Raw genomic sequence first — 10,805 nt, 5'->3', positions numbered from 1 at the left:
GTTATGTGGGGCTGTTCTGGTGACTAGATGATCTAGATGATCTATGCACACCGTGCGTGCGTGCGTGCGTGCGTGCGTGTGTGTGATGCATGCATGTGTATGAAGGCCAGAGATCAATTGTAGGTGTCTTCCTCCACTCTCTCCACTTTAGTTTTTGAGAAAGGGTGTCTTACTAAACCTGGCACTCATTATTCAGCTCACCTGGCTTTCCAGCAAACCCAAGGCCCCTTCTGTCTCTCCCGTGTTGACATTTCAGGTGTGCCCCGCTACACCTGTCTTTTACGTGAGTGCCAGGAACCTGAACTGAGGTCCTCACCCTTGCATAGGAAGCACTCTGGGAGTAAGCCGCCTCCCCAGGCCCTGGCAATTAAACAACACAGCGACTATTAGAATGTTTGTAGCTGTGCTTACTCTGGCTGTGCTGACACTAAAATTGGAATGACAGAGATGATTGCGACCCCTGTGCAAGGGTGATCCCACACGCAAATTTATTTTATTTTACAAATAATTTGCATTTGGGAACTGGAGAGATGCCTCAGTGGTTAAGAGCACTTGCTGTTCTCACAGAGGACCCAAGTTCATTTCCCAGCATTGACATTGGGTGGCTCACAACCACCTGTAACTCTAGCTTCAAAACATCCAACGTCTTCTTTTGGATTCCAAGGGCACCATCCATGTGCACACACACACATACATAATTTTTAAAATAAAATAAATCTTTAAAAAGTTTTACATTTTGACTGAAAGTTGTGGATCTAAGTAAGCCATTTGTACTGTAATTGAATATTCGGTATTATTGTTACCTAATGTTCATAATTTGGGAGCTACTATATTTTTCACATTCATCCTTCAGTAAAACCCTTTCATGTTCTTTAATATCCTCAGAGGACAGCCTTGTTGACATAACCCAACTATGAAAGCACCAAGAATCCAAAGCATCCAAGCTGTTGCTGCTGCAGCTGGGGAAAGAAAATATCCAAATGTGTCCTTAAAACCCAGACACTTACCTAGGATGGAAAGGAATCCCCCCGGAGGGAAGTCGGCAGGCACAGGCTCTGGGCGGAGGGAGCAGCCACTCGATGGATTTGAATCTTCTGCCCCCACTGCCTCTCAAACCACTGCTGGGTGCTAGTGCAGAGCTCATGGTCACACAGGGTACACGCCGCAAATTTGCCTCGAATGCCTGCAGGAGTCCTGGGGACACATAAGATCGACAGAGCCACTTCCTCCATCCCTTGATGGCGCATTGGAGAGGGCACAAGGGAAGCCTGTTTTATATGGAGGAAGATACAAGTACAAATTCTGGATCCAAAGAGGTGGTTTGACCTTGGCCAAGTACAAATTCTGGATCCAAAGAGGTGGTTTGACCTTGTCCACACAAGGTAACTAGTAGCTCTCTGAGACCCCATTTTCTTGATGCTGAAACAGGATAATAAAAACATATGCACTTTGACAGAATCAGTGCATGTTGTATGTATGGCAGAATACCTGGTACACAGTAGGGCTATGTACATCTTGGCTGTTGTTACTAATAAGTAGTTGTGGAAAGTGTGGCTGGATCAGGGGATACAACAAGCTGTCCCTGGCCTCCAGAGCCAACAGTCAAGACCAACTTGTGTTCCTTGCCTGACTACTGAGCAGGTGCTCAGGGGTCTGGGGCACTGAGGTTCATAAGAGAAGAGATGGGTGTAGGAGGTACGGGATGGAGAGGTCAGGGATGCTCGGGTGGGAAGGAAGGAAGGAAGGAAGGAAGGAAGGAAGGAAGGAAGGAAGGAAGGAAGGAAGGAAGGAAGGAAGGAAGGCGCACTGGGTACTGGATGGGACTGAGGGAGGAGTGCTTGGCAATGAAGAGGGAAAAGATGTCTCCCTTTCATCTGCCCCCACCGACACTCTCTGGTGAGGCAGGTCCCTGAAGAGTCGAAGAGTCAACTGTCATCGCCCACCACCCAAGATGCTTCAGGTCCGGACGAAAACTGTCTGGAACGAGACTCAGTCTCAGGTCCCTCCCAGGTACCTTCATGTGTCTTTACTTGTTATGGGTTACAGTGCAACAAGCATATTGGAAGTTGGAAATACATTTCTAAAGACATGAAATAAACCTAAGTCGAGTGTTAAACTTTGTGGCTGTTAACTTAGTAACCAGGGTGGTGGTGAGTCAGAGAATCACTGCAAGTTCAAGGCCAGTCTGGGCTACATGATGATATCCAGGCCAATCAGGGGTACAGAGTAAGACCTTGTATCAAAACAAACAAAACAAAATAAACTTAACTAGTGGGGTCTAAGAGCCCCGTCTAGTTCCCCTAATGATTACATTAGCCTGCAGCTGAGCAAACTGTTAACACAAACCCGAACTTATAAAGTGTTGGATATCAAAAAGCGTTATGAGAGGGTAAGATAGAACACAAGTACACTCTTGCACCATCATTGTTTTAAAATTGCACATTAAATTGTCTAAAGTTGGGGGCTGTCTATGCATGACAAGCCCCAACAGCTGTGAATGTCTATGGGAACGGCCCATTGATTGCAATGTATGTTGAGGAGAGGCCGGAGCTGAGAAATCGGGTGAGCGTGGACTCCTGGGCTTAGATGTGATTTTTTTTTTTTTTTTTTTTTTTTTTTTTTTTTTTTGCTTTCTCTGGCGATCCAGTTCCGTCCTCCCCTCTCTCCAAAGTCATTCCTCTCCAGGGGACTGAACAGGAAGTGTGTTTCAGGGCAGCACTGTGATTTGGGTGTTTGCAATTTTATCTGTATGCAGTTTTGGCTTCGTCTAACAACCTCTGCAGTTACCGCCTAGCCTGAATTTCTGCCCCCGGGAGGAATTTTTCCTTTTATTTTCTCAGTTTTCCAATGCAGCCTTTTCTTCCTACTCAGGGTACTGTTTTCTCTTAACTGCCTCTTTCCTGTCCCAAGTCACTCCTGAGAGACACAGCAGAAGTTTGGAGTTTCGTTCTTTTGATGGGGAAAGGAAATTCTAAGCTCAGAATGGGTCTCTTCTGGGGCAGCCATGTTTTCTGGGTAACGATGTTGGAGGCAGCCTGGCTTCACAAACACTTTGTGTACTGTACACAAGCCTACCATGATGACAGTAATCCCTGCCAGACATGCCGGAATCCACCCTAAGTGCCATAGCGATGGGCCAGGACTTGTGGGACTTGAACTGGTTGGAGGCAACTGCGACTTGCTGTTCTGATTGTCCCAGAGTCTTGGTCACCGTGGCTCAAAAGTCTAGTTGAACCTAATACTGAATAGCATCTGTCCACCCGGAGGGCAATTTGGTGCTTGTTCTTGGCTTGTGAAGCCGCTGATATTTTAATTAATTTTTCCAGGAAAACATTGGCCTGCGGTCCCCAGAAACATCACTTCGCTGCCTGGCCTCGCAAGAATCTGACCTATTTTAGGAAGGCAGCTCACTGTGGCCCCAGGGTTCTTTCATACAAGAGAGAGAAATGAAGCGCTTTCCTTGTTGACTGGGGCCTGGATACCCCAGTCAATTACAGCTACTGAAATGAAGGCGCCATAAATGCTATTTCAGTGAACCAAAGGGCTTCACAGATCCTTGCTGAGGAGGACCTTCCCCGGATGAAAACAGTCACCCTGGTAGACTATTGGGCGGGACCCATCCTTCCGAGCATCATCACATGATCACTAACACAAGGCCTCTCAGGACTGTGCCCTTGGATGGTGTGATATCTGTGGCCACACCACCTAGCTTGGTTTCCTAACAAAACCCCCACTTCCTGACTGCCCATGGGCTGGGGCTGAGCACAAACTGAGAATCCACCCCTTACAACCCAGCTTTTCAAGTCAGGCGTGGTGGCTGTAAACCCGGGCGGGCTTTTGTGAACCCAGCACCCAGGGCACTGAGCTAGGAGAGTGACTGGGAGTTCCAAGTCAACCTGAGCTACCTAGTAAGATCTCCATGAGATCTTTCCTCAAAAGAAAGAAAAAGAAAAAAGACTTCCACCATTAGAGGAGTGCCGTAGTGTTCCCAACCCTGTGATGAAACACCATGAAAAGCAGTCTGAGGAGGAAAGGGGTTTTATTTCATCGTACAATTCTCCAGCCACACTCCATCACCAGGGCGGGAACTCAAGGCAGGAACCTGGAAGCAGGAACAGAAGCAGAGGCCATGGAGGAAACATTGCTTACTGGCTTCCCCACCGTGGCTTGCTCGGTCGCTTTCTTGTTCCCTCCGGGACCACTGGCCCCATGGGCTGGATCCCCTCACGTCAACCGTCAATGGAGAAAATGCCCTAAAGATTTGTCTACAGTCAATCTGATGCAGGCATTTTCTCTGCTGGGGTTACTCTTCCCAAATAATGTCTAGGTTTGTGTCAAATAGACAAAAACCAACTAGGACAGTGAGTCTAGTTTTTTTTGTGTGTGTCCTTACTGGACAGAATGTTCACAGAGAGACGTCGTAGCCGCGCTTGTTCTGATCCCTAGTCTCTCAGATGTAGAATTAGAAAATGAGGCAGGAGAAGGAAAAGACCCCGAAGACAAGAAGAAACTTGGCTTTGTCTAATGAAGCAAAACTCAAACTGTTCTCTGTGGCAGGTTGGAAAAATACCTCTTCCTTCTTATGATCATTTCTCAGTTTGCAGGGAAAATAAACACCGCCAGCCTAAGGTACATACCTGTAAGCCCAGAACTCTGGAGGCGGAGGCAGGAGGAGACCTGAGAGTCTGAGGCCATCCTGGCAACACCTTGTTTTAGAAAACAAATATACCATCTGATTTATTGTTTCGTCATTTTTAAATTCTCCTGGCAGAGAGTCCTCAATTTGAAAGGAGGAAGGAGAGAAGATGTTGTATGCTCTCACAAATGCCTCGCTATACAAGATGTCACATGAATGCCTTAGGTTGTTTCCCACAAAAACAAGGGATCCCAGGAACTTGCTGGAAGCCTCTCTCCCTCCCGCTAGAAGACAAGGGTTTCTCTGTGACCGGCACAAACCAACAGCCTAACAGCAGCAGAGTGCAAGCCTTGCCGTGTGGTGCTCTTCCGCCACCTAGTGACAACTTCGGCTCATTGCGGTTTCCCAAGGCCGTACAATCGTCTAAGGCCTGCTAGAATGAAAATAGGTCATTTAGTCCAAAGGAAAAAGTAAATATCCTTAGAAGTCGGGACAGCTACTTTATTTTGTCAATTGTCTTTGATCTTCTATTGCTAAAATAGCATATGGCTCAATAGGGAAGGTACCTGCCACACAGCCTGTCCTGGATGGCAAGCCTGGCCACTGCCCCCAGTAAACAAATGGGACTGGAGAGATGGCTCAGCGGTTAGCTCTTGCCGCCAGCTCGGGTTGGATTCCCAGCACCCACATCCAGTGGCCCACAACTGCCTGTAACTCCAACTCTATGGGATCTGGTACCATTTCTGGCCTCTGTAGGCACAGTGTACATGCGATACACACAAGCAGACAAACAAACACATATGCATAAATAAAAATAGTATTTAAAAATAAATTCATTTAATTGAAAACAAAATACACATGGTCAAACAGATAGCTTCATATTTTTTATAATTTAGAGATTTATGATATATAAAAGTACTGCATATTTTAAGGCATTTGTTTTTCATAAACTCCCTAAAGGTAGTTAGAAAATCGTGTGTGTGTGTGCGTGTGTGTGTGTGTGTGTGTGTGTGTGTGTGTGTGTGTGTGCTAGACCAGTGTTGTACCATTGAACTATAACCTCAACCTCTGAAAGAATTTTAAGAGAAATAGTCTGTGGTGGGTGGTCCTAATTATCAACTTGACACACTCCAGAATCACTTGGAAAGAGAGTCTTGATGAGGGACTGTGTAGATGGGGTGGGGGGGACTGTGTAGATGGGGTGGGGGGAACTGTGTAGATGGGGTGGGAGGGACTGTCTGGATGAGGAGGGACTGTCTAGATGGGGCTGGCCTATGGGCACATCTGGGCATCATCTGATTACGTTAGTTGAGGTGGGAAGATCTGCCCATGGTGTCTCACTCTTCCCAGGGTTTGGGGCCCGGAATGTCTAAGTGCAGAGATCAACCTTGGGAGTTGTTCCTCAGGAGTTATCCACATTGCTTTTTGAGATGGCATGTCTTATTGGCCTGGTGCTTGCCAAGTAGGCAAGGGTGACTGGTCCACAAGTCCCAGGATCCATCTGTCCTCACAGTGCTAACATGAGGGTTACCATTAGGCCTGGCTTTTCCACATGGGTCTTGTTGCTTGTTCACACAGACTCTCATGTTTGTGCAACAAGCATTTACCAAGTGGGCTATCTTTCCAGCTGCTGCCCTAGTTAATGTCTATCAATCTTAAAAACTGATGCCAGGCGGTGGTAGCACACGCCTTTAATCCCAGCACTCAGGAGGCAGAGCCAGGCAGATCCCTGTGAGTTCAAGGCCAACCTGGTCTACAGAGTGAGATCCAGGATAGGCACCAAAACTACACAGAGAAACCCTGTCTTGGAAAAAAAATTGTTATGTGCATGTGTGTTTTGCCTATATGTATGTATGTATATATGTATGTATGTATGTATGTTCACCACATGTATTCCTAGTACCTGCAGAGGTTAGAAAAAGGCATGAGATTCCCTGGAAGTGGAGTTACAGATGTTTTGAGCCACCATGAGAGTGCTGGGAACTAAAGCCAGGTCCTCTGCAAGAGCAACAAGTGCTCTTAACCACTGCGCCATATCTGGCTTTCCCAGCATTATTTTAACATGTAGTTAGTTATAAAAAAAAAGTAACTACAGAAAAATGCCTAAGCAGGTATAAATAGAAATACCTGTGAACTAAAGCTGGAAACAAGGCAATGGAAATACTTCAGGTAAGTTAGTGGTGGCCTTAGAGTCCATACTGGATGCACTAATGTTTTTGTTTCACCAGGTACAAAACAGACGCAGGCATTCTAAGACATTTAAATGAAGGAGTCCATTGGCTTCCTCCCCTGACTTCTGTTCCAGGTTAACAGACCACTGCAGTCAAGCGCCTTCCATTGAGACCACACATGCTTGTGTTCACAGAGACATGTGGACAGGCACACACACATACACACACACACACACACACACACACACACACACACACACACACACAGAGAGAGAGAGACAGAGACAGAGACAGAGACAGAGAGACAGAGAGAGAGAAAGAAGCATGTGCACACACAGAGAAGAGCATGTGAACACATTTATGCACATACACACAGAAGCATGTGCACACACAGAGAAGAGCATGTGAACACATTTATGCACATACACACAGAAGCATGTGCACACACAGAGAAGAGCATGTGAACACACTTATGCACATACACACAGAAGCATGTGCACACACAGAGAGCAGCATGTGAGCACACATATATTACACCCACAGAGAAGCATGCATGCATACACACATGCACACACAGAGAGAAGCATGTGAGCACACATATGTAGTGGGTAGCCAGTCCAACTTTGATCTGGAAATTCCACCGCCTTTGAGGTTTTGGTAACTGTCACACCCACAAGGCAGAGCCGAGAGAGGGCCCTGAAGACCCGAGATCTGGACTGGGGAGCTCTCTTGGTTCCCAGAGCCTGGATGCTGGAGGTAGACTGAGCAGAGTTCTCCAGAGAACACCGCCGGACTGCACCACACCTTTTTCCAGACCCTGTAACCTATCCCTTCACTTGTGAGTTACCCCACAAAATAAACCTCCCTTTTAACTACGTGGAGTGGCCTTAATAATTTCACCAGTACACATATATTATATACACAAAGAAGCATGCACACACACACACACACACACACACACACACACAGAGAGAGAGAGAGAGAGAGAGAGAGAGAGAGAGAGAGAGAGAGAGAGAGAGAACATGTTCACACTATTAAATAGTCTCTTGTATTAACCCAAAAATTAGGTCATAGATCCTTGACTGGCCTAGAACTCAGACTTTCCTGCCTCTGCCTCCAGAGTGCTGGGATTAAAGGTGTGGGCCACCACATCTGGCCTGAAAGTTAGATTTCTTATCGAATAATTTTTCAAAAATAAGCAGTATGCCTTTTATGGATTAGTAAATAATGAACTACATCATTTTAATGGGTGGGTGACAACATTTATTATCTTATTTTCATCTTGTATTTCTTATTATTTATTCTGCATAATACAGATGTCTCCAGTGTTTATTTACACAACAGAAATTATTTTCAATTGAAATAATTACCAGTTGAAATCACGACAGTTTTCAAAGTATAATATTTCAAAGACGATAAATATTAGCCTACTAATTTGTCTGCAAGGGAAATCAAAAGATTAGCTTAATTTTTTCTAATATGTCAGAGCAGCAGAGAAGAAGAGGAGAAGGAGGAGGAGAGAAGAAATGCCACAGCTTGGGACAGGCATTCTTTTCCTCTAGAGGGTGGCTGTGGCCTCACTAGCAGAAGCAGAGGCCAGGGAAGGTGTGAGTCCTGGGAAAACCAGATCATCAGTGGAAATACTCAGTTCTTCATGTCTGTGTTGAGTGCACTTAACCAGTAAGCTACTTTCTTCTTAACCACTCAAGCATGTGGATTGTGTAGACCCCACAAAGAGTTTATGGGGACGCCCCACATTAGGGCTGGCTTTAGTGTCCACTTGCCACAAATTAGGAAAGAGGCCAGATTCAAAGGGGTGTTTCAGAAGGAAGGTCAGGTGGCCTTTTGTTTGTGTGGCCTCCTCCTTGCCACAGAGCAGCGTGTGCTCTGTTGTGTCCGCTGCCTGCAGAACCAGCGCTCCCAAGCTTTCGCTGTGGAGTAGGTCAGTAGCTCTCCCAGAGCCTTTGGGTTCCCAGCACCAACCAGGTTGTGACCACTGAGGGGCCCTGCCTGTGGCCTGAGTAACTGCCATTCATCACTCTTCAGTGAGGGACTTCTATTCTGAGACTCCCCCGACAGTCAAGGTCCAACCTCAAGGGTGGAGTCCCAGGCTCTTAGCATCGCAGGTGTGGTTTGGTCATTGATTGAGATATATCTATATATATTGATCCCGTGGTTCTCTCCCTCTGGAGAACCCTGACTAAACACCCCACACCATGTCTGTGGGTGCTCTCCTCCCCTGACTTCTCTGCAGAAGTCCCTGTCTCCTCACTTCCCTTACCACACTCTCAGATCCTCAATCTACGTTCAGGTAGCTGGGGAAACAGGTGCTAATAATAACTTTCTGTTACAACTGTCTTCTATGATTTTTGACAAGGGGTGTGTGTGCGCATGTGCAAGAGGGCATCGAGGCACACATGTGGAGGGGAGAGAACAAGTTTCAGGACTTGATTCTTTCCCTCCGCCATGTTGGTTCCAGGGATGGGACTCAAGTCATCGGGCTTGGCAGCAAGCCTTTACTCACTGAGCCGTTCCAATGGCCCATGATTTTCCAAGATAAGCTGGAGTAAGATAAGCTGGCCTTAACTTTCTAGAGAGATGTGTAATAGCTTTGAAGAGGAGTGTGGTGGTCCATGCATGAATTTGCAATTGAGAGGACAGGGCAGGAGGAGCTGGAGTTCCAGGATAGCCTGGACTACATAGACAAATTAATAAACGAATGAACAGATGATAAATAAATGACCGCTTTGAGAGTTTTGATATAGGAGAGCAATAAGGGAGGCCGCACTCCTTATTTTCAGAACACGCTATGAGTCCATGCATGCTCATAATAGACTTTCCTGTGGGCACTGATGGCTGTGTCAATGGGACAGGAGCCATTTCCAGAGTCCCCATGGTGAGTTCTACTGTCTATGGTGTCTCTGCTAGGAGGTCAGGACATACTGTGATACTGTACACCACACAGTCACCAGAGGTGGGGACAAGCCTTTCCGAGCTCAGATTTTTACTTTTGTAAAAATTACTATGACCCAGAAATGCTGTCATCTTGTTTTTATGGAAGTGACAGGTTCCATTCATGTTCAAGAAAACACCTGCCTCTGTCCAGGTTGAGAGGGAGTCCCTGTCCTATCCACCCTTATCACCCAAGTCACCCAGCGCTGTTCATTTAAAATTGTATTCTCTTTATGGCTCTGTAGCTCCTCGTCTTAAAGAAGGCACATGTGAGTGGCACATGGGTGGCACATGCTTATAATCCAGCATTGAGGAAGAGGCAAGAGCATTAGGAATTGCTTTGCTTTCTCTCTGTCTCTGTCTCTCTGTCTCTGTCTCTCCCCCCTCTCGTTTTGAACAATCCTTCCTACATATCACTACTAAAAGGGGGACTTTCCTTTGAATTTCATTAATAGATTTGAAAAGTACTGACAAAATACCATTTCACTTTTACAGATAACCCTATAGCTTCGCTTATTTATTCATAGGGTGGGACCCATTCATCCGTTTTCTTGTTGGACACATCTTGCATTCTGAGTACCTCATAAAGAAAAGAGGTAAATTAAGCTCCTGGTTCTTGAGAAGCAAGATCACAGTGCCAGTGTCGGCTTAGTACCTGCTAAAGTCCTCCTGATTGTCCACGGCATGGCAGAGCATCACCAGGGACACAGAGGGTATTTTGTTGACGGTGACAGAAGTAGCTTTCAAGTCCCTGTCACTTATCCCCTGAGTGCTTCTCGACTCCAGCCCCCTCTGCTGGCCATTGTGCAAAATGAACTCAGCCTTCCTTGCCAGCCGGCAGAAAGATTAAGGTGGGTAGGGGCAGAGCAGGCCACTGGGGATCTACAGTCTACACGAAGAGGGACTGCTCCTCCCATCCCTAAGGCATGGTTTCTTCAGAGCTAGGGTCTTACGTGGCCAGACAAACTGAGAATTTAGCGGCTGGACTTCCCTAGCGTAGGATGACTTCACACTAAGCCTGTGCGGCCCACGACACCCCTCCCTGG

This window comes from Peromyscus maniculatus, chromosome 5 (assembly GCF_049852395.1).
Source record: "Peromyscus maniculatus bairdii isolate BWxNUB_F1_BW_parent chromosome 5, HU_Pman_BW_mat_3.1, whole genome shotgun sequence".
In the NCBI taxonomy this organism is placed as follows: domain Eukaryota; kingdom Metazoa; phylum Chordata; class Mammalia; order Rodentia; family Cricetidae; genus Peromyscus; species Peromyscus maniculatus.
Note: the sequence above shows the minus strand (reverse complement) of the source record.